A 23,194-nucleotide genomic window follows, 5' to 3' on the forward strand; every position below is an offset into this window, starting at 1 on the left:
CCCACATGTGCATGCTGCCCTAGCTTGCTGGGCCTCCTATGTGTGGGATATAAAGGGCCCTTCACAGACAGGCCCACATGTGCATGCTAACCTAGCTTGTTGGGCCTCCTATGTGCGGGATACAAAGGACCCTCTCACAAACAGGCCCACATGTGCATGCTGGCCTAGCTTGCTGGGCTCATGCTGACCTAGCTTGCTGGGCTCATGCTGAACTAGCTTCCTGGGCTCATGCTGAACTAGCTTTCTGGGCTCATGCAGTCATAGCTTGCTGGGATCATGCGGAACTAGCTTGCTGGGCTCGTGCTAACCTAGCTTGCTGGGCTTGTGCTAACCTAGCTTGCTGGGCTCATTCTGACCTAGCTTGCTGGGCTGATGCTGACCTAGCTTGCTGGGCTGATGCTGACCTAGCTTGCTGGGCTTGTGCTGACCTAGCTTTGCTGGGCTCGTGCAGACCTAGCTTTGCTGGGCCCGTGCTGGTCTAGCTTGCTGGGCTGGAGCTGACCTAGCTAGCTGGGTCGGGCTGCCCTAACTTGCTGGGCTCATGCTGACCTAGCATGCTGGGCTCATGCTGACCTAGCTTGCTGGGCTTCCTAGGTGTGGGAAATATAGGGCCCTTTCACAGACAGGCCCACATGTGCATGCTGATGTAGCTTGCTGGGTCTCCTAGGGGTGGGATATAAAGGGCCCTTTCAGAGGCAGACCCACATGTGCATGCTGACCTAGCTTGCTGCGTCTCATAGGTGTGCGATATAAAGGGCCCTTTCACAGACAGGCCCACATGTGCATGCTGCCCTAGCTTGCTAGGCCTCCTATGTGTGGGATATAAAGGGCCCTTCACAGACAGGCCCACATGTGCATGCTAACCTAGCTTGTTGGGCCTCCTATGTGCGGGATACAAAGGGCCCTTTCACAGACAGGCCCACATGTGCATGCTAACCTAGCTTGCTGGGCCTCTTAGGTGTGGGATATAAAGGGCCCTTTTACAGACAGGCCCACAATGTGCATGCTGATGTAGCTTGCTGGGCCTGCTAGGTGTGGGATATAACAGGCCTTTCACAGACAGGCACACATGTGCATGCTGACCTAGCTTGCTGGGCCTCCTAGGTGTGGGATATGAAGGGCACTTTCACGGACAGGCCCACATGTGCATGCTGTCGTGGCTGGCTGGGCCTCCTAGGTGTGGGATATAAAGGCCATTTCAGAGACAGACCCACATGTGCATGCTGACCTAGCTTGCTGGGCCTGCTAGGTGTGGGATATAACGGGCCTTTCACAGACGGACCCACATGTGCATGCTGACCTAGCTTGCTGGGCCTCCTAGGTGTGGGATATAAAGGGACCTTTCACAGACAGGACCACATGTGCACGCTGGCCTAGCTTGCTGGGCTCATGCTGACCTAGTTTGCTGGGCTCCTGCTGAACTAGATTCCTGGGCTCATGCTGAACTAGCTTTCTGGGCTCATGCAGTCCTAGCTTGCTGTGATCATGCTGAACTAGCTTGCTGGGCTCGTGCTGACCTAGCTTGCTGGGCTCGTGCTGACCTAGCTTGCTGGGCTCACTCTGACCTAGCTTGCTGGGCTGATGCTGACCTAGCTTGCTGGACTCGTGCTGTGCTACCTTGCTGGGCTTGTGCTGACCTTGCTTTGCTGGGCTCATGCAGACCTAGCTTTGCTGGGCTCGTGCTGGTCTAGCTTGCTGGGCTGGAGCTGACCTAGCTAGCTGGGTCGGGCTGCCCTAGCTTGCTAGGATCATGCCGACCTTGCTTGCTGGGCTCAAGCTGAACAAGCTTTCTGGGCTCATGATGGCCTAGCTTTCTGGGATCATTCTGACCTAGCTTGCTGGGCTCGTGCTGACCTAGCTTGCTGGGCTCGTGCTGACCTAGCTTTGCTAAGCTCGTTCTGACCTAGCTTTGCTGGGCTCGTGCTGACCTAGCTTTGCTGGGCTCGTGCTGACCTAGCTTTGCTCTGCTCATGCTGACCTAGCTTGCTGGGCTCATGCTGACCTAGCTTTGCTGGGCTCATGCTGACCTAGCATGCTGGGCTCATGCTGACCTAGCATGCTGGGCTTCCTAGGTGTGGGATATAAAGGGCCCTTTCACAGGCAGACCCACATGTGCATGCTGACCTAGCTTGCTGTGTCTCCTAGGTGTGCGATATAAAGGGCCCTTTCACAGACAGGCTCACATGTGCATGCTGACTTAGCTTGCTGGGCCTCCTAGGTGTGGGATATAAAGGGCCCTTTCAGAGACAGTCCCACATGTGCGTGCTGACCTAGCTGGCTGGGCCTCCTAGGTGTGGGATATAACGGGCCTTTGACAGACAGGCCCACATGTGCATGGTGACCAAGCTTGCTGGGCCTCCTAGGTGTGCGATATAACGGGCCCTTCACAGACAGGCCCACATGTGCATGCTAACCTAGCTTGCTGGGCCTCCTAGGTGTTGGATATAAAGTACCCTTTCACAGACAGGCCCACATGTGCATGCTGCCCTAGCTTGCTGGGCCTCGTATGTGTGGGATATAAAGGGCCCTTCACAGACAGGCCCACATGTGCATGCTAACCTAGCTTGTTGGGCCCCCTATGTGCGGGATAAAAAGGGCTCTTTCACAGAAAGGCCCACATGTGCATGCTAACCTAGCTTGCTGGGCCTCTTAGGTGTGGGATATAAAGGGCCCTTTTACAGACAGGCCCACAATGTGCATGCTGTCGTGGCTTGCTGGGCCTCCTAGGTGTGGGATATAAAGGCCATTTCAGAGACAGACCCACATGTGCATGCTGACCTAGCTTGCTAGGCCTGCTAGGTGTGGGATATAACGGGCCTTTCACAGACAGACCCACATGTGCATGCTGACCTAGCTTGCTGGGCCTGCTAGGTGTGGGATATAACGGGCCTTTCACAGACAGACCCACATGTGCATGCTGACCTAGCTTGCTGGGCCTCCTAGGTGTGGGATATAAAGGGACCTTTCACAGACAAGCCCACATGTGCATGCTGGCCTAGCTTGCTGGGCTCGTGCTGACCTAGCTTGCTGGGCTCATTCTGACCTAACTTGCTGGGCTGATGCTGAACTAGCGTGCTGGGCTCGTGCTGTGCTAGCTTGCTGGGCTTGTGCTGACCTAGCTTTGCTGGGCCCGTGCTGGTCTAGCTTGCTGGGCTGGAGCTGACCTAGCTAGCTGGGTCGGGCTGCCCTAGCTTGCTGGGCTCATGCTGACCTTGCTTGCTGGGATCAAGCTGACCTAGCTTGCTGGGCTCATGATGGCCTAGCTTGCTGGGATCATTCTGACCTACCTTGCTGGGCTTCTGCTGACCTAGCTTGCTGGGCTCGTGCTGACCTAGCTTTGCTAGGCTCGTGCTGACCTAGCTTTGCTCGGCTCGTGCTGAACAAGCTTTGCTGGGCTCGTGCTGACCTAACTTGCTGGGCTCATGTTGACCTAGCTTGCTGGGCTCATGCTGACCTAGCTTGCTGGGCTTCCTAGGTGTGGGATATAAAGTGCCCTTTCACAGACAGTCCCACATGTGCATGCTGAACTAGCTTGCTGGGCCTCCTAGGTGTGGGATATAAATGGGCCCTTTCACAGACAGTCCCACATGTGCATGCTGACCTAGCTTGCTGGGCCTCCTAGGTGTGGGATCTAACAGGCCTTTCACAGACAGACCCACATGTGCATGCTGACCTAGCTTGCTGGGCCTCCTAGGTGTGGGATATAAAGGGCCCTTTGACAGACAGACCCACATGTGCATGCTGACCTAGCTTGCTGGGCCTACTAAGTGTGTGATATAAAGGGCCATTTGACAGACAGACCCACATGTGCATGCTGACCTAGCTTGCTGGGTCTCCTAGGTGTGGGATATAAAGGGCCCTTTCACAGACAGGCCCACATGTGCATGCTGATGTAGCTTGCTGGGTCTCCTAGGTGTGGGATATAATGGGCCCTTTCACAGACAGGCCCACATGTGCATGCTGACCTAGCTTCATGGGCCTCCTAGGTGTGGGATATAAAGGGCCCTTTCAGAGACAGGCCCACATGTGCATGCTGAACTAGCTTGCTGGGCCTCCTAGGTGTGGGATATAACAGGCCCTTTCACAGACAGGCCCACATGTGCATGCTGACCTAGCTTGATGGGCCTCCTTGGTGTGGGATATAAAGGGCCCTTTCACACACAGAACCACATGTGCATGCTGGCCTAGCTTGCTGGGCTCATGCTGGCCTAGCTTGCTGGGCTCATGCTGACCTAGCTTGCTGGGCTCATGCTGACCTAGCTTGCTTGGCTCATGCTGCCCTAGCTTGCTTGGCTCATGCTGACCTAGCTTACTGGGCTCATGCTGGCCTTGTTTGCTGGGCCATTGTTGACATAGCTTTCTGGGCTCATGCTGACCGAGCTTGCTGAGGCCTCCTAGGTGTAGGATATAAAGGGCCCTTTCACAGACAGGCCCACATGTGCATGCTAACCTAGCTTGCTGGGCTCATAATGTCCTAGCTTGCTGGGCTCATGCTGTCCTAGCTTGCTGGGCACGTGCTGAACTAGCTTGCTGGGCTCTTGCTGAACTAGCTTGCTGGGCTCTTGCTGAACTAGCTTGCTGGGCTCATACTGACCTATCTTGCTGGGTTCCTGCTGACTCAGCTTGCTGGGCGTATGCTGACCTAGCTTGCTGGGCTCATGCTGAACTAGCCTGCTGGGATCTTGCTGGCCTCTTGCTGACCTAGCTTGCTGGGCTCTTGCTGTGCTCATGCTGACCTAGCTTGCTGGGCTCATGCTGACCTAGCTTGCTGGGCTCACACTGAACTAGCTTGCTGGGATCGTGCTGACCTAGCTTGCTGGGCTCGTGCTGACATAGCTTGCTGGGCTAGTGCTGACCTAGCTTGCTAGGCTCGTGCTGACCTGACTTTCTGGGCTTGTGCTGACCTAGCTTGCTGGGCTTATGCTGACCTAGCTTGCTGGGCTCATGCTGACCTAGCTTGCTGGGCTCATGCTGGGCTTGTGCTGACCTAGCTTGCTGGGTTCGTGCTGACCTAGCTTGCTGGACTCATGCTGGGCTCGTGCTGACCTAGATTGCTGGGCTCATGCTGACCTAGCTTGCTGGGCTTGTGCTGACCTAGCTTTGCTGGGCTCGTGCTAACCTAGCTTTGCTGGGCTCGTTCTGACCTAGCTTTGCTGGGCTCATGCTGACCTAGCTTGCTGGGCTTATGCTGACCTAGCTCGCTGGGCTCATGCTAACCTAGCTTGCTGGGCTCATGCTGGGTCGTGCTGACCTAGCTTGCTGGGCTTATGCTGACCTAGCTTGCTGGGCTCATGCTAACCTAGCTTGCTGGGCTCATGCTGGGCTTGTGCTGACCTAGCTTTCTGGGCTTGTGCTGACCTAGCTTGCTGGGCTCGTGCTGACCTAGCTTGCTGGGCTTGTGCTGACCTAGCTTGCTGGGCTCGTGCTGACCTAGCTTGCTGGGCTCATGCTGGGCTTGTGCTGACCTAGCTTTGCTGGGCTTGTGCTGACCTAGCTTTGCTGGGATTGTGCTGACCTACCTTTGCTGGGCTCATGCTGACCTAGCTTGCTGGCCTTCCTAGGTGTGGGATATAAAGTGCCCTTTCACAGACAGGCCCACATGTACATGCTGACCTTGGTTGCTGGGCCACCTAGGTGTGGGATATAAAGTGCCCTTTCACAGACAGGCCCACATGTGCATGCTGAACTAGGTTGCGGGGCCTACTAGGTGTGGGATATAAAGTGCCCTTTCACAGACAGGCCCACATGCGCATGCTGACCTAGCTTGCTGGGCCTTCTAGGTGTGGGATATAAAGGGCCCTTTCACAGACAGGCTCACATGTGCATGCTGACCTAGCTTGCTGTGCCTCTTAAGTGTGGGATATAAAGGGCCCTTCCGCAGACAGGCCCACATGTGCATGCTGACGTGGCTGGCTGGGCCTCCTAGGTGTGGGATATAACAGGCCTTTCACAGACAGACCCACATGTGCATGCTGACCTAGCTTGCTGGGCCTACTAGGTGTGGTATATAACGGGCCTTTCACAGACAGGCCCACATGTGCATGCTGACCTAGCTTGCTGGGCCTCCTAGGTGTGGGATATAAAGGGCCTTTCACAGACAGGCCCACATGTGCATGCTGGCCTAGCTTGCTGGGCTCATGCTGACCTAGCTTGCTGGGCTCATGCTGGCCTTGTGCTGACGTAGCTTGCAGGGCTCGTGCTGACCTAGCTTTGCTGGGCTTGTGCTGACTTAGCTTTTCTGGGCTCGTGCTGACCTAGCTTTGCAGGGCTCTTGCAGACCTACCTTTGCTGGGCTCATGCTGACCTACCTTGCTGGGCCTTCTAGGTGTGGGATATAAAGGGCCCTTTCACAGACAGGCTCACATGTGCATGCTGACCTAGCTTGCTGTGCCTCTTAAGTGTGGGACATAAAGGGCCCTTCCGCAGACAGGCCCACATGTGCATGCTGACGTGGCTGGCTGGGCCTCCTAGGTGTGGGATCTAACAGGCCTTTCACAGACAGACCCACATGTGCATGCTGACCTAGCTTGCTGTGCCTCCTAGGTGTGGGATATAAAGGGCCTTTCACAGACAGGCCCACATGTGCATGCTGACCTAGCTTGCTGGGCTTCCTAGGTGTGGGATATAAAGTGCCCTTTCACAGAAAGGCCCACGTGTGCATGCTGACCTGGGTTGGTGGGCCTCCTAGGTGTGAGATATAAAGTGCCCTTTCACAGACAGGCCCACATGTGCATGCTGACCTACGTTGCTGGGCCACCTAGTTGTGGGATATAAAGAGCCCTTTCAGAGACAGACCAACATGTGCATGCTGAATTAGCTTGCTGGGCCTCCTAGGTGTGGGATATAACGGGCCTTTCACAGACAGGCCCACATGTGCATGCTGACCTAGCTTGCTGTGCCTCTTAGGTGTGGGATATAAAGGGTCCTTTCACAGACAGGCCCACATATGCATGCTGACCTAGCTTGCTGGGCCTCTTAGGTGTGGGATATAAAGGGCCCTTTTATAGACAGACCCACATGTGCATGCTGACCTAGCTTGCTGGGCCTCTTAGGTGTGGGATATAAAGGGCCCTTCCACAGACAGGCCCGCAATGTGCATGCTGATGTAGCTTGCTGGGCCTCCTAGGTGTGGGATATAACAGGCCTATTACAGACAGGCCCACATGTGCATGCTGGCCTAGCTTGCTGGGCCTCCTAGGTATGGGATATAAAGGGCCTGTCACAGACAGGCCCACATGTGCATGCTGGCCTAGCTTGCTGAACCTCCTAGGTATGGGATATAAAGGGCCTGTCACAGACAGGCCCACATGTGCATGCTAACCTAGCTTGCTGGGCCTCTTAGGTGTGGGATATAAAGGGCCCTTTTACAGACAGTCCCACAATGTGCATGCTGATGTAGCTTGCTGGGCCTCCTAGGAGTGGGATATAACAGGCCTTTCACAGACAGGCACACATGTGCATGCTGACCTAGCTTGCTGGGCCTCCTAGGTGTGGGATATAAAGGCCCTTTCAGAGACAGACCCATATGTGCATGCTGTCCTAGCTTGCTGGGCCTGCTAGGTGTGGGATATAACGGGCCTTTCACAGACAGGCCCACATGTGCATGCTGACCTAGCTTGCTGGGCCTCCTAGCTGTGGGATATAAAGGGCCTTTCACAGACAGGCCCACATGTGCATGCTGGCCTAGCTTGCTGGGCTCATGCTGACCTAGCTTGCTGGGCTCATGCTGAACAAGCTTTCTGGGCTCATGCTGAACAAGCTTTCTGGGCTCATGCAGTCCTAGCTTGTTGGGATCATGCTGAACTAGCTTGCTGGGATCATGCTGAACTAGCTTGCTGGGCTCGTGCTCACCTAGCTTGCTGGGCTTGTGCTGACCTAGCTTGCTGGGCTCATTCTGACCTAGCTTGCTGGGCTCATGCTGACCTAGCCTGCTGGGCTCGTGCTGTGCTAGTTTACTGGGCTCATTCTGACCTAGCTTGCTGGGCTGATGCTGACCTAGCTTGCTGGGCTCGTGCTGTGCTACCTTGCTGGGCTTGTGCTGACCTAGCTTTGCTGGGCTCGTGCAGACCTAGCTTTGCTGGGCTCGTGCTGGTCTAGCTTGCTGGGCTGGAGCTGACCTAGCTAGCTGGGTCGGGCTGCCCTAGCTTGCTGGGCTCATGCTGACCTTGCTTGCTGGGCTCAAGCTGACCTAGCTTGCTGGGCTCATGATGGCCTAGCTTGCTGGGATCATTCTGACCTAGCTTGCTGGGCTCGTGCTGACCTAGCTTGCTGGGCTTGTGCTGACCTAGCTTTGCTAAGCTCGTGCTGACCTAGCTTTGCTGGGCTCGTGCTGACCTAGCTTTGCTGGGCTCGTGCTGACCTAGCTTTGCTCTGCTCATGCTGACCTAGCTTGCTGGGCTCATGCTGACCTAGCTTTGCTGGGCTCATGCTGACCTAGCATGCTGGGCTCATGCTGACCTAGCATGCTGGGCTTCTTAGGTGTGGGATATAAAGTGCCCTTTCAGAGACAGTCCCACATGTGCATGCTGACCTAGCTGGCTGAGCCTCCTAGGTGTGGGATATAACGGGCCTTTGACAGACAGGCCCACATGTGCATGGTGACCAAGCTTGCTGGGCCTCCTAGGTGTGCGATATAACGGGCCCTTCACGGACAGGCCCACATGTGCATGCTAACCTAGCTTGCTGGGCCTCCTAGGTTTGTGATATAAAAGGCCATTTCACAGACAGGCCCACATGTGCATGCTGACCTAACTTGCTGGGCCTCCTAGGTGTTGGATATAAAGTACCCTTTCACAGACAGGCCCACATGTGCATGCTGCCCTAGATTGCTGGGCCTCGTATGTGTGGGATATAAAGGGCCCTTCACAGACAGGCCCACATGTGCATGCTAACCTAGCTTTTTGGGCCTCCTATGTGCGGGATACAAAGGGCCCTTTCACAAAAAGGCCCACATGTGCATGCTAACCTAGCTTGCTGGGTCTCTTAGGTGTGGGATATAAAGGGCCCTTTTATAGACAGGCCCACAATGTGCATGCTGTCGTGGCTTGCTTGGCCTCCTAGGTGTGGGATATAAAGGCCATTTCAAAGACAGACCCACATGTGCATGCTGACCTAGATTGCTGGGCCTGCTAGGTGTGGGATATAACGGGCCTTTCACAGACAGACCCACATGTGCATGCTGACTTAGCTTGCTGGGCCTCCTAGGTGTGGGATATAAAGGGACCTTTCACAGACAGACCCACATGTGCATGCTGGCCTAGCTTGCTGGGCTCATGCTGACCTAGCTTTCTGGGCTCATGCAGTCCTAGCTTGCTGGGATCATGCTGAACTAGCTTACTGGGCTCGTGCTGGCCTAGCTTGCTGGGCTCGTGCTGACCTAGCTTGCTGGGCTCATTCTGACCTAACTTGCTGGGCTGATGCTGACCTAGCTTGCTGGGCTCGTGCTGTGATAGCTTGCTGGGCTTGTGCTGACATAGCTTTGCTGGGCTCGTGCAGACCTAGCTTTGCTGGGTCCGTGCTGGTCTAGCTTGCTGGGCTGGAGCTGCCTAGCTTGCTGGGCTCATGATGGCCTAGCTTGCTAGGATCATTCTGACCTAGCTTGCTGGGCTCGTGCTGACCTAGCTTGCTGGGCTCGTGCTGACCTAGCTTTGCTAGGCTCGTGCTGACCTAGCTTTGCTCGGCTCGTGCTGAACAAGCTTTGCTGGGCTCGTGCTGACCTAACTTGCTGGGCTCATGTTGACCTAGCTTGCTGGGCTCATGCTGACCTAGCTTGCTGGGCTTCCTAGGTGTGGGATATAAAGTGCCCTTTCACAGACAGTCCCACATGTGCATGCTGAACTAGTTTGCTGGGCCTCCTAGGTGTGTGATATAAAGGGCCCTTTCACAGACAGTCCCACATGTGCATGCTGACCTAGCTTGCTGGGGCTCCTAGGTGTGGGATATAACAGGCCTTTCACAGACAGACCCACATGTGCATGCTGACCTAGCTTGCTGGGCCTGCTAGGTGTGGGATATAACGGGCCTTTCACAGACAGACCCAAATGTGCATGCTGACGTAGCTTGCTGGGCCTCCTAGGTGTGGGATATAAAGGGCCCTTTGACAGACAGACCCACATGTGCATGCTGACATAGCTTGCTGGGCCTACTAGGTGTGTGATATAAAGGGCCATTTGACAGACAGACCCACATGTGCATGCTAACCTAGCTTGCTGGGTCTCCTAGGTGTGGGATATAAAGGGCCCTTTCACAGACAGGCCCACATGTGCATGCTGATGTAGCTTGCTGGGTCTCCTAGGTGTGGGATATAACGGGCCCTTTCACAGACAGGCCCACATGTGCATGCTGACCTAGCTTCATGGGCCTTCTAGGTGTGGGATATAAAGGGCCCTTTCAGAGACAGGCCCACATGTGCATGCTTAATTAGCTTGCTGGGCCTCCTAGGTGTGGGATATAACAGGCCCTTTCACAGACAGGCCCAAATGTGCATGCTGACCTAGCTTGATGGGCCTCCTAGGTGTGGGATATAAAGGGCCCTTTCACACACAGACCCACATGTGCATGCTGGCCTAGCTTGCTGGGCTCATGCTGGCCTAGCTTGCTGGGCTCACGCTGGCCTAGCTTGCTGGGCTCATGCTGACCTAGCTTGCTTGGCTCATGCTGCCCTAGCTTGCTCGGCTCATGCTGACCTAGCTTACTGGGCTCATGCTGGCCTTGTTTGCTGGACCATTGTTGACATAGCTTTCTGGGCTCATGCTGACCGAGCTTGCTGGGGCCTCCTAGGTGTAGGATATAAAGGGCCCTTTCACAGACAGGCCCACATGTGCATGCTAACCTAGCTTGCTGGGCACATAATGTCCTAGATTGCTGGGCTCATGCTGTCCTAGCTTGCTGGGCACGTGCTGAACTAGCTTGCTGTGCTCTTGCTGAACTAGCTTGCTGGGCTCTTGCTGAACTAGCTTGCTGGGCTCATACTGACCTATCTTGCTGGGTTCCTGCTGACTCAGCTTGCTTGGCTTATGCTGACCTAGCTTGCTGGGCTCATGCTAAACTAGCTTGCTGGGATCTTGCTGGGCTCTTGCTGACCTAGCTTGCTGGGCTCTTGCTGTGCTCATGCTGACCTAGCTTGCTGGGCTCATGCTGACCTAGCTTGCTGGGCTCACACTGAACTAGCTTGCTGGGATCGTGCTGACCTAGCTTGCTGGGCTCGTGCTGACATAGCTTGCTGGGCTAGTGCTGACCTAGCTTGCTAGGCTCGTGCTGACCTGACTTTCTGGGCTTGTGCTGACCTAGCTTGCTGGGCTTATGCTGACCTAGCTTGCTGGGCTCATGCTGGGCTTGTGCTGACCTAGCTTGCTGGGCTCGTGCTGACCTAGCTTGCTGGACTCATGCTGGGCTCGAGCTGACCTAGCTTGCTGGGCGCGTGCTGACCTAGCTTGCTGGGCTTGTGCTGACCTAGCTTTGCTGGGCTTGTGCTAATCTAGCTTTGCTGGGCTCGTGCTGACCTAGCTTTGCTGGGCTCATGCTGACCTAGCTTGCTGGGCTTATGCTGACCTAGCTCGCTGGGCTCATGCTAATCTATCTTGCTGGGCTCATGCTGGGTAGTGCTGACCTAGCTTGCTGGGCTTATGCTGACCTAGCTTGCTGGGCTCATGCTAACCTAGCTTGCTGGGCTCATGCTGGGCTCGTGCTGACCTAGCTTTCTGGGCTTGTGCTGACCTAGCTTGCTGGGCTCGTGCTGGCCTTGCTTGCTGGGCTTGTGCTGTCCTAGCTTGCTGGGCTCATGCTGACCTAGCTTGCTGGGCTCATGCTGGGCTCGTGCTGACCTAGCTTTGCTGGGATTGTGCTGACCTACCTTTGCTGGGCTCATGCTGACCTAGCTTGCTGGCCTTCCTAGGTGTGGGATATAAAGTGCCCTTTCACAGACAGGCCCACATGTGCATGCTGACCTTGGTTGCTGGGCCACCTAGGTGTGGGATATAAAGTGCCCTTTCACAGACAGGCCCACATGTGCATGCTGAACTAGGTTGCTGGGCCTACTAGGTGTCGGATATAAAGTGCCCTTTCACAGACAGGCCCACATGTGCATGCTGACCTAGCTTGCTGGGCCTTCTAGGTGTGGGATATAAAGGGCCCTTTCACAGACAGGCTCACATGTGCATGCTGACCTAGCTTGCTGTGCCTCTTAAGTGTGGGATATAAAGGGACCTTCCACAGACAGGCCCACATGTGCATGCTGACGTGGCTGGCTGGGCCTTCTAGGTGTGGGATATAACAGGCCTTTCACAGACAGACCCACATGTGCATGCTGACCTAGCTTGCTGGGCCTACTAGGTGTGGTATATAACGGGCCTTTCACAGACAGGCCCACATGTGCATGCTGACCTAGCTTGCTGGGCCTCCTAGGTGTGGGATATAAAGGGCCTTTCACAGACAGGCCCACATGTGCATGCTGGCCTAGCTTGCTGGGCTCATGCTGACCTAGCTTGCTGGGCTCATGCTGGCCTTGTGCTGACGTAGCTTGCAGGGCTCGTGCTGACCTAGCTTTGCTGGGCTTGTGCTGACTTAGCTTTTCTGGGCTCGTGCTGACCTAGCTTTGCAGGGCTCTTGCAGACCTACCTTTGCTGGGCTCATGCTGACCTACCTTGCTGGGCCTTCTAGGTGTGGGATATAAAGGGCCCTTTCACAGACAGGCTCACATGTGCATGCTGACCTAGCTTGCTGTGCCTCTTAAGTGTGGGACATAAAGGGCCCTTCCGCAGACAGGCCCACATGTGCATGCTGACCTAGCTTGCTGGGCCTACTAGGTGTGGGATATAACGGGCCTTTCACAGACAGGCCCACATGTGCATGCTGACCTAGCTTGCTGGGCCTCCTAGGTGTGGGATATAAAGGGCCTTTCACAGACAGGCCCACATGTGCATGCTGGCCTAGCTTGTTGGGATCATGCTGACCTAGCTTGCTGGGCTCATGCTGGCCGTGTGCTGACCTAGCTTGCAGGGCTCGTGCTGACTAGCTTTGCAGGGCTCGTGCTGACCTACCTTTGCTGGGCTCATGCTGACCTACCTTGCTGGGCTTCCTAGGTGTGGGATATAAAGTGCCCTTTCACAGAAAGACCCACATGTGCATGCTGACCTGGGTTGCTGGGCCTCCTAGGTGTGAGATATAAAGTGCCCTTTCAGAGACAGGCCCACATGTGCATGCTGACCTACGTTGCTGGGCCACCTAGGTGTGGGATATAAAGAGCCCTTTCAGAGACAGGCCCACATGTGCATGCTGACCTAGCTTGCTGGGCCACCTAGGTGTGGGATATAAAGAGCCCTTTCAGAGACAGACCCACATGTGCATGCTGAACTAGCTTGCTGGGCCCCCTAGGTGTGGGATATAACAGGCCTTTCACAGACAGGCCCACATGTGCATGCTGACCTAGCTTGCTGGGCCTCTTAGGTGTGGGATATAAAGGGCCCTTCCACAAACAGGCCCGCAATGTGCATGCTGATGTAGCTTGCTGGGCCTCCTAGGTGTGGGATATAACAGGCCTTTTACAGACAGGCCCACATGTGCATGCTGACCTAGCTTGCTGGGCCTGCTAGGTGTGGGATATAACGTGCCTTTCACAGACAGGCCCACATGTGCATGCTGACCTTGCTTGCTGGGCCTCCTAGGTGTGCGATATAACAGGCCTTTTACAGACAGGCCCACATGTGCATGTTGACGTGGCTGGCTGGGCCTCCTAGGTGTGGGATATAAAGGCCCTTTCAGAGACAGACCCACATGTGCATGCTGACCTAGCTTGCTGGGCCTGCTAGGTGTGGGATATAACGGGCCTTTCACAGACAGGCCCACATGTGCATGCTGACCTAGCTTGCTGGGCCTCCTAGGTGTGGGATATAAAGGGCCTTTCACAGACAGGCCCACATGTGCATGCTGGCCTAGCTTGCTGGGTTCATGCTGACCTAGCTTGCTGGGCTCATGCTGAACAAGCTTTCTGGGCTCATGCAGTCCTAGCTTGCTGTGATCATGCTGAACTAGCTTGCTGGGCTTGTGCTGACCTAGCTTGCTGGGCTCATTCTGACCTAGCTTTGCTGGGCCCGTGCTGGTCTAGCTTGCTGGGCTGGTGCTGACCTAGCTAGCTGGGTCGGGCTGCCCTAGCTTGCTGGGCTCATGCTGACCTAGCTTGCTGGGCTCAAGCTGACCTAGCTTGCTGGGCTCAAGCTGGCCTAGTTTGCTGGGATCATTCTGACCTAGCATGCTGGGCTCGTGCTGACCTAGCTTGCTGGGCTCGTGGTGACCTAGCTTTGCTGGGCTCATGCTGACCTAGCTTGCTGGGCTTCCTAGGTGTGGGATATAAAGGGCCCTTTCACAGACAGACCCACATGTGCATGCTGAACTAGCTTGCTGGGCCTCATAGGTGTCGGATATAAAGGACCTGTCACAGACAGACCCACACGTGCATGCTGACCTAACTTGCTGGGCCTTCTATGTGTGGGATATAAAGGGCCCTTTCACAGACAGACCCACAGGTGCATGCTGACCTAGCTTGCTGGGTCTCCTAGGTGTGGAATATAAAGGGCCCTTTCACAGACAGGCCCACATGTGCATGCTGACCTAGCTTGCTGAACCTCCTAGGTATGGGATATAAAGGGCCTGTCACAGACAGGCCCACATGTGCATGTTGACGTGGCTGGCTGGGCCTCCTAGGTGTGGGATATAAAGGCCCTTTCAGAGACAGACCCACATGTGCATGCTGACCTAGCTTGCTGGGCCTGCTAGGTGTGGGATATAACGGGCCTTTCACAGACAGGCCCACATGTGCATGCTGACCTAGCTTGCTGGGCCTCCTAGGTGTGGGATATAAAGGGCCTTTCACAGACAGGCCCACATGTGCATGCTGGCCTAGCTTGCTGGGCTCATGCTGACCTAGCTTGCTGGGCTCATGCTAAACAAGCTTTCTGGGCTCATGCTGAACAAGCTTTCTGGGCTCATGCAGTCCTAGCTTGCTGGGATCATGCTGAACTAGCTTGCTGGGATCATGCTGAACTAGCTTGCTGGGCTCGTGCTGACATAGCTTGCTGGGCTTGTGCTGACCTAGCTTGCCGGGCTCATTCTGACCTAGCTTGCTGGGCTCATGCTGACCTAGCCTGCTGGGCTTGTGCTGTGCTAGTTTACTGGGCTTGTGCTGACCTAGCTTTGCTGGGCTCGTGCTGACCTAGCTTTGCTGGGCCCGTGCTGGTCTAGCTTGCTGGGCTGGTGCTGACCTAGCTAGCTGGGTCGGGCTGCCCTAGCTTGCTGGGATCATTCTGACCTAGCATGCTGGGCTCGTGCTGACCTAGCTTTGCTGGGATCATGCTGACCTAGCTTGCTGGGCTGAAGCTGACCTAGCTTGCTGGGCTCAAGCTGGCCTAGTTTGCTGGGATCATTCTGACCTAGCATGCTGGGCTCGTGCTGACCTAGCTTGCTGGGCTTGTGCTGACCTAGCTTTGCTGGGCTCGTGCTGACCTAGCTTGCTGGGCCTCCTAGGTGTAGGATATAAATGGCCCTTTCACAGACAGGCCCACATGGGCATGCTAACCTAGCTTGCTGGGCTCATAATGTCCTAGCTTGCTGGGCTCATGCTGTCCTAGCTTGCTGGGCACGTGCTGAACTAGCTTGCTGGGCTCTTGCTGAACTAGCTTGCTGGGCTCTTGCTGAACTAGCTTGCTGGGCTCATACTGACCTATCTTGCTGGGTTCCTGCTGACTCAGCTTGCTGGGCTTATGCTGACCTAGCTTGCTGGGCTCATGCTAAACTAGCTTGCTGGGATCTTGCTGGGCTCTTGCTGACCTAGCTTGCTGGGCTCTTGCTGTGCTCATGCTGACCTAGCTTGCTGGGCTCATGCTGACCTAGCTTGCTGGGCTCACACTGAACTAGCTTGCTGGGATCGTGCTGACCTAGCTTGCTGGGCTCGTGCTGACATAGCTTGCTGGGCTAGTGCTGACCTAGCTTGCTAGGCTCGTGCTGACCTGACTTTCTGGGCTTGTGCTGACCTAGCTTGCTGGGCTTATGCTGACCTAGCTTGCTGGGCTCATGCTGGGCTTGTGCTGACCTAGCTTGCTGGGCTCGTGCTGACCTAGCTTGCTGGACTCATGCTGGGATCGTGCTGACCTAGCTTGCTGGGCCCGTGCTGACCTAGCTTGCTGGGCTTGTGCTGACCTAGCTTTGCTGGGCTTGTGCTAATCTAGCTTTGCTGGGCTCGTGCTGACCTAGCTTTGCTGGGCTCATGCTGACCTAGCTTGCTGGGCTTATGCTGACCTAGCTCGCTGGGCTCATGCTAATCTATCTTGCTGGGCTCATGCTGGGTAGTGCTGACCTAGCTTGCTGGGCTTATGCTGACCTAGCTTGCTGGGCTCATGCTAACCTAGCTTGCTGGGCTCATGCTGGGCTCGTGCTGACCTAGCTTTCTGGGCTTGTGCTGACCTAGCTTGCTGGGCTTGTGCTGACCTAGCTTGCTGGGCTTGTGCTGTCCTAGCTTGCTGGGCTCATGCTGACCTAGCTTGCTGGGCTCATGCTGGGCTCGTGCTGACCTAGCTTTGCTGGGATTGTGCTGACCTACCTTTGCTGGGCTCATGCTGACCTAGCTTGCTGGCCTTCCTAGGTGTGGGATATAAAGTGCCCTTTCACAGACAGGCCCACATGTGCATGCTGACCTTGGTTGCTGGGCCACCTAGGTGTGGGATATAAAGTGCCCTTTCACAGACAGGCCCACATGTGCATGCTGAACTAGGTTGCTGGGCCTACTAGGTGTCGGATATAAAGTGCCCTTTCACAGACAGGCCCACATGTGCATGCTGACCTAGCTTGCTGGGCCTTCTAGGTGTGGGATATAAAGGGCCCTTTCACAGACAGGCTCACATGTGCATGCTGACCTAGCTTGCTGTGCCTCTTAAGTGTGGGATATAAAGGGACCTTCCACAGACAGGCCCACATGTGCATGCTGACGTGGCTGGCTGGGCCTTCTAGGTGTGGGATATAACAGGCCTTTCACGGACAGACCCACATGTGCATGCTGACCTAGCTTGCTGGGCCTACTAGGTGTGGGATATAACGGGCCTTTCACAGACAGGCCCACATGTGCATGCTGACCTAGCTTGCTGGGCCTCCTAGGTGTGGGATATAAAGGGCCTTTCACAGACAGGCCCACATGTGCATGCTGGCCTAGCTTGCTGGGCTCATGCTGACCTAGCTTGCTGGGCTCATGCTGGCCTTGTGCTGACCTAGCTTGCAGGGCTCGTGCTGACCTAGCTTTGCTGGGCTTGTGCTGACTTAGCTTTTCTGGGCTCATGCTGACAAGCTTTGCAGGGCTCGTGCTGACCTACCTTTGCTGGGCTCATGCGGACCTACCTTGCTGGGCTTCCTAGGTGTGGGATATAAAGTGCCCTTTCACAGAAAGACCCACATGTGCATGCTGACCTGGGTTGCAGGGCCTCCTAGGTGTGAGATATAAAGTGCCCTTTCACAGACAGGCCCACATGTGCATGCTGACCTACGTTGCTGGGCCACCTAGGTGTGGGATATAAAGAGCCCTTTCAGAGACAGGCCCACATGTGCATGCTGACCTAGCTTGCTGGGCCACCTAGGTGTGAGATATAAAGAGCCCTTTCAGAGACAGACCCACATGTGCATGCTGAACTAGCTTGCTGGGCCTCCTAGGTGTGGGATATAACAGGCCTTTCACAGACAGGCCCACATGTGCATGCTGACCTAGCTTGCTGGGCCTCTTAGGTGTGGGATATAAAGGGCCCTTCCACAGACAGGCCCGCAATGTGCATGCTGATGTAGCTTGCTGGGCCTCCTAGGTGTGGGATATAACAGGCCTTTTACAGACAGGCCCACATGTGCATGCTGACCTAGCTTGCTGGGCCTCCTAGGTGTGGAATATAAAGGGCCCTTTCACAGACAGGCCCACATGTGCATGCTGACCTAGCTTGCTGAACCTCCTAGGTATGGGATATAAAGGGCCTGTCACAGACAGGCCCACATGTGCATGTTGACGTGGCTGGCTGGGCCTCCTAGGTGTGGGATATAAAGGCCCTTTCAGAGACAGACCCAGATGTGCATGCTGACCTAGCTTGCTGGGCCTGCTAGGTGTGGGATATAACGGGCCTTTCACAGACAGGCCCACATGTGCATGCTGACCTAGCTTGCTGGGCCTCCTAGTTGTGGGATATAAAGGGCCTTTCACAGACAGACCCACATGTGCATGCTGGCCTAGCTTGCTGGGCTCATGCTGACCTAGCTTGCTGGGCTCATGCTGAACAAGCTTTCTGGGCTCATGCAGTCCTAGCTTGCTGTGATCATGCTGAACTAGCTTGCTGGGCTCGTGCTGACCTAGCTTGCTGGGCTCATTCTGACCTAGCTTTGCTGGGCCCGTGCTGGTCTAGCTTGCTGGGCTGGTGCTGACCTAGCTAGCTGGGTCGGGCTGCCCTAGCTTGCTGGGCTCATGCTGACCTAGCTTGCTGGGCTCAAGCTGACCTAGCTTGCTGGGCTCAAGCTGGCCTAGTTTGCTGGGATCATTCTGACCTAGCATGCTGGGCTCGTGCTGACCTAGCTTGCTGGGCTCGTGGTGACCTAGCTTTGCTGGGCTCATGCTGACCTAGCTTGCTCGGCTTCCTAGGTGTGGGATATAAAGGGCCCTTTCACAGACAGACCCACATGTGCATGCTGAACTAGCTTGCTGGGCCTCATAGGTGTGGGATATAAAGGACCTGTCACAGACAGACCCACACGTGCATGCTGACCTAACTTGCTGGGCCTTCTATGTGTGGGATATAAAGGGCCCTTTCACAGACAGACCCACAGGTGAATGCTGACCTAGCTTGCTGAGTCTCCTAGGTGTGGAATATAAAGGGCCCTTTCACAGACAGGCCCACATGTGCATGCTGACCTAGCTTGCTGATCCTCCTAGGTATGGGATATAAAGGGCCTGTCACAGACAGGCCCACATGTGCATGTTGACGTGGCTGGCTGGGCCTCCTAGGTGTGGGATATAAAGGCCCTTTCAGAGACAGACCCACATGTGCATGCTGACCTAGCTTGCTGGGCCTGCTAGGTGTGGGATATAACGGGCCTTTCACAGACAGGCCCACATGTGCATGCTGACCTAGCTTGCTGGGCCTCCTAGGTGTGGGATATAAAGGGCCTTTCACAGACAGGCCCACATGTGCATGCTGGCCTAGCTTTCTGGGCTCATGCTGACCTAGCTTGCTGGGCTCATGCTGAACAAGCTTTCTGGGCTCATGCTGAACAAGCTTTCTGGGCTCATGCAGTCCTAGCTTGCTGGGATCATGCTGAACTAGCTTGCTGGGATCATGCTGAACTAGCTTGCTGGGCTCCTGCTGACATAGCTTGCTGGGCTTGTGCTGACCTAGCTTGCTGGGCTCATTCTGACCTAGCTTGCTGGGCTCATGCTGACCTAGCCTGCTGGGCTTGTGCTGTGCTAGTTTACTGGGCTTGTGCTGACCTAGCTTTGCTGGGCTCGTGCTGACCTAGCTTTGCTGGGCCCGTGCTGGTCTAGCCTACTGGGCTGGTGCTGACCTAGCTAGCTGGGTCGGGCTGCCCTAGCTTGCTGGGATCATTCTGACCTAGCATGCTGGGCTCGTGCTGACCTAGCTTTGCTGGGATCATGCTGACCTAGCTTGCTGGGCTGAAGCTGACTTAGCTTGCTGGGCTCAAGCTGGCCTAGTTTGCTGGGATCATTCTGACCTAGCATGCTGGGCTCGTGCTGACCTAGCTTGCTGGGCTTGTGCTGACCTAGCTTTGCTGGGCTCGTGCTGACCTAGCTTGCTGGGCTTCCTAGGTGTGGGATATAAAGGGCCCTTTCACAGACAGACCCACGTGTGCATGCTGAACTAGCTTGCTGGGCCTCATAGGTGTGGGATATAAAGGGCCTTTTCACAGACAGGCACATATGTGCATGCTGACCTAGCTTGCTGGGCCTCCTAGGTGTGGGATATAATGGGTTTTCACAGACCATCCCACATGTGCATGCTGACCTAGCTTGCTGGGTTTCCTAGGTGTGGGATATAATGGGTTTTCACAGACCATCCCACATGTGCATGCTGACCTAGCTTGCTGGGCCTCCTAGGTGTGGGATATAATGGGTTTTCACAGACCATCCCACATGTGCATGCTGACCTAGCTTGCTGGGTCTCCTAGGTGTGGGATATAACGGGCCTTTCACAGACATGCCCATGTGTGCATGCTGACCTAGCTTGCTGGGCCTCCTAGGTGTGGGATATAACGGCCCTTTCACAGACAGGCCCACATGTGCATGCTGGCCTAGCTTTCTGGGCTCATGCTGGCCTAGCTTGCTGGACTCATGCTGAACTAGCTTGCTCGGCTCATGCTGACCTAGCTTGCTCGGCTCATGCTGACCTAGCTTTCTTGGCTCATGCTGACCTAGCTTACTGGGCTCATGCTGACCTTGTTTGCTGGGCCATTGTTGACCTAGCTTTCTGGGCTCATGCTGACAGAGCTTGCTGGGGCCTCCTAGGTGTGGGATATAAATGGCCATTTCACAGACAGGCCCACGTGTGCATGCTGACCTAGCTTGCTAGGCTCATAATGTTCTAGCTTGCTGGGCTCATGCCGTCCTAGCTTGCTGGGCATGTGCTGAACTAGCTTGCTGGGCTCGTGTTGAACTAGCTTTCTGGGCTCGGGCTGGCCTAGCTTGCTGGGCTCACGCTGACCTAGCTTGCTGGGCTTCCTATGTGTGGGATATAAAGGGCCCTTTCACAGACAGGCCCACATGTGCATGCTGACCTAGCTTGCTGGGCCTCCTAGGTGTGGGATATAAAGTGCCCTTTCACAGACAGGCCCACATGTGCATGCTGCCCTAGCTTGCTGGGCCTCCTATGTGTGGGATATAAAGGGCCCTTTCAAAGACAAACCCACAGGTGCATGCTGACCTACCTTTCTGGGCCTCCTGGATGTGGAATATAAAGGCCCTTTCACAGACAGGCCCAAATGTGCATGCTGACCTAGGTTGCTGGAACTCCTAGGTGTGGGATATAAAGGGCCCATCACAGACAGGCCCACATGTGCATGCTAACCTAACTTGCTGGGCTTCCTAGGTGTGGGATATAATGGGTTTTCACAGACCATCCCTCATGTGCATGCTGACCTAGCTTGCTGGGCCTCCTACGTGTGGGTATAATGGGTTTTCACAGACCATCCCACATGTGCATGCTGACCTAGCTTGCTGGGTCCCCTAGGTGTGCGATATAACCTGCTTTTCACAGACAGTCCCACATGTGCATGCTGACCTAGCTTGCAGGGCCTCCTAGGTGTGGGATATAACGGGCCTTTCACAGACAGGCCCACATGTGCATGCAGGCCTAGCTTGCTGGGCTCATGCTGAACTAGCTTGCTCGGCTCATGCTGACCTAGCTTGCTCGGCTCATACTGACCTAGCTTGCTCGGCTCATGCTGACCTAGCTTGCTCGGCTCATGCTGACCTAGCTTACTGGGCTGATGCTGACCTTGTTTGCTGGGCCATTGTTGACGTAGTTTTCTGGGCTCATGCTGACAGAGCTTGCTGGGGACTCCTAGGAGTTGGATATAAATGGCCCTTTCACAGACAGGCCCACATGTGCATGCTGACCTAGCTTGATGGGCTCATAATGTCCTAGCTTGCTGGGCTCATGCTGTCCTAGCTTGCAGGGCATGTGCTGAACTAGCTTGCTGGGCTCGTGCTGAACTAGCTTGCTGTGCACGGGCTGGCCTAGCTTGCTGGGCTCAGGCTGACCTAGCTTGCTCGGCTCAGGCTGACCTAGCTTGCTGGGCTCATGTTGACCTATCTTGCTGGGTTCCTGCTGACTCAGCTTGCTGGGTTTATGCTGACCTAGCTTGCTGGGCTCATGCTGAGCTAGCTTGCTGGACTCACACTGACCTAGCTTGCATGGCTTGTACTGACCTAGCTTGCTGGGCTTGTGCTGGCCTTGCTTGCTGGGCTCGTGCTGGCCTAGCTTGCTGGGCTCGAGCTGACCTAGCTTGCTGGGCTCATGCTGACCTAGCTTGCTGGGCTCATGCTGGGCTCATGCTGATCTAGCTTGCTGGGCTCATGCGGGGCTCATGCTGATCTAGCTTGCTGGGCTCACACTGACCTAGCTTGCTGGGCTCATGCTGATCTAGCATGCTGGGCTCACACTGACCTAGCTTGCAGGGCTCGTGCTGACCTAGCTTGCTGGGCTCATGCTGGCCTTACTTGCTGGGCTCGTGCTGGCCTAACTTGCTGGGCTCATGCTGGGTTCATGTTGATCTAGCTTGCTGGGCTCACACTGACCTAGCTTGCAAGGCGCCTGCTGACCTAGCTTGCTGGGCTCGTGCTGGCCTCACTTGCTGGGCTCGTGCTGGCCTAGCTTGCTGGGCTCGTGCTGACCTAGCTTGCTGGGCTCGTGCCGACCTAGCTTGCTGGGCTCATGCTGGGCTCGTGCTGACCTAGCTTGCTGGGCTTGTGCTGACCTAGCTTGCTGGGCTCGTGCTGACCTAGCTTTGCTGGGCTCGTGCTAACCTAACCTTGCTGGGCTTGTGCTGACCTAGCTTTGCTGTGCTCGTGCTGACCTAGCTTTGCTGGGCTCATGCTGACCTAGCTTTGCTGTGCTCGCAACCTAGCTTGCTGGGCTCATGCTGACCTAGCTTTGCTGGGCTCATGCTGACCTAGCTTTGCTGGGCTCATGCTGACCTAGCTTGTTTGTTTGTTTGTTTGTTTATTTATTTATATGGCACACCGGACCTGAAAGTATGAGGGTGCAGGCATTACAAGTATATTCTCAGCTTAGTTACAGTGCTGTACATTATTTACATTATTATACAAGGACGCAGTGAGGAAATGCAGTTACAAGGAGACAGTAGAGTACAATTATGATAGAGTTACAGGTTGAAGGAAATTTGCGTAGCCACTGGATATAGTTACGCCTAAATTGATGGTAGGTTTGTGGGGCTCTAACGGAGGGTGGTAGTGTGTTCGATTGTTGGGCTGCTTTCACCTGGAAGCTATTGCCGCCCATTTTCGTTCACTTGAATCTGGGAACAGCGAGAAGGTTAGCATTGCTATTTCTGGTGTGTCTGTTGGGCGTGTATCTAGTTATTCTGTCAGCTAGATAGCGGGGGGCTGCATTGTTAAGGCATTTGTGGGTGAGGAAGGCTACCTTACGCAGGA

The sequence above is a fragment of the Ambystoma mexicanum genome, chromosome 6q (genome assembly GCF_040938575.1).
Source record: "Ambystoma mexicanum isolate Mex_15411 chromosome 6q, UKY_AmexF1_1, whole genome shotgun sequence".
Taxonomy (NCBI): Eukaryota; Metazoa; Chordata; class Amphibia; order Caudata; family Ambystomatidae; genus Ambystoma; species Ambystoma mexicanum.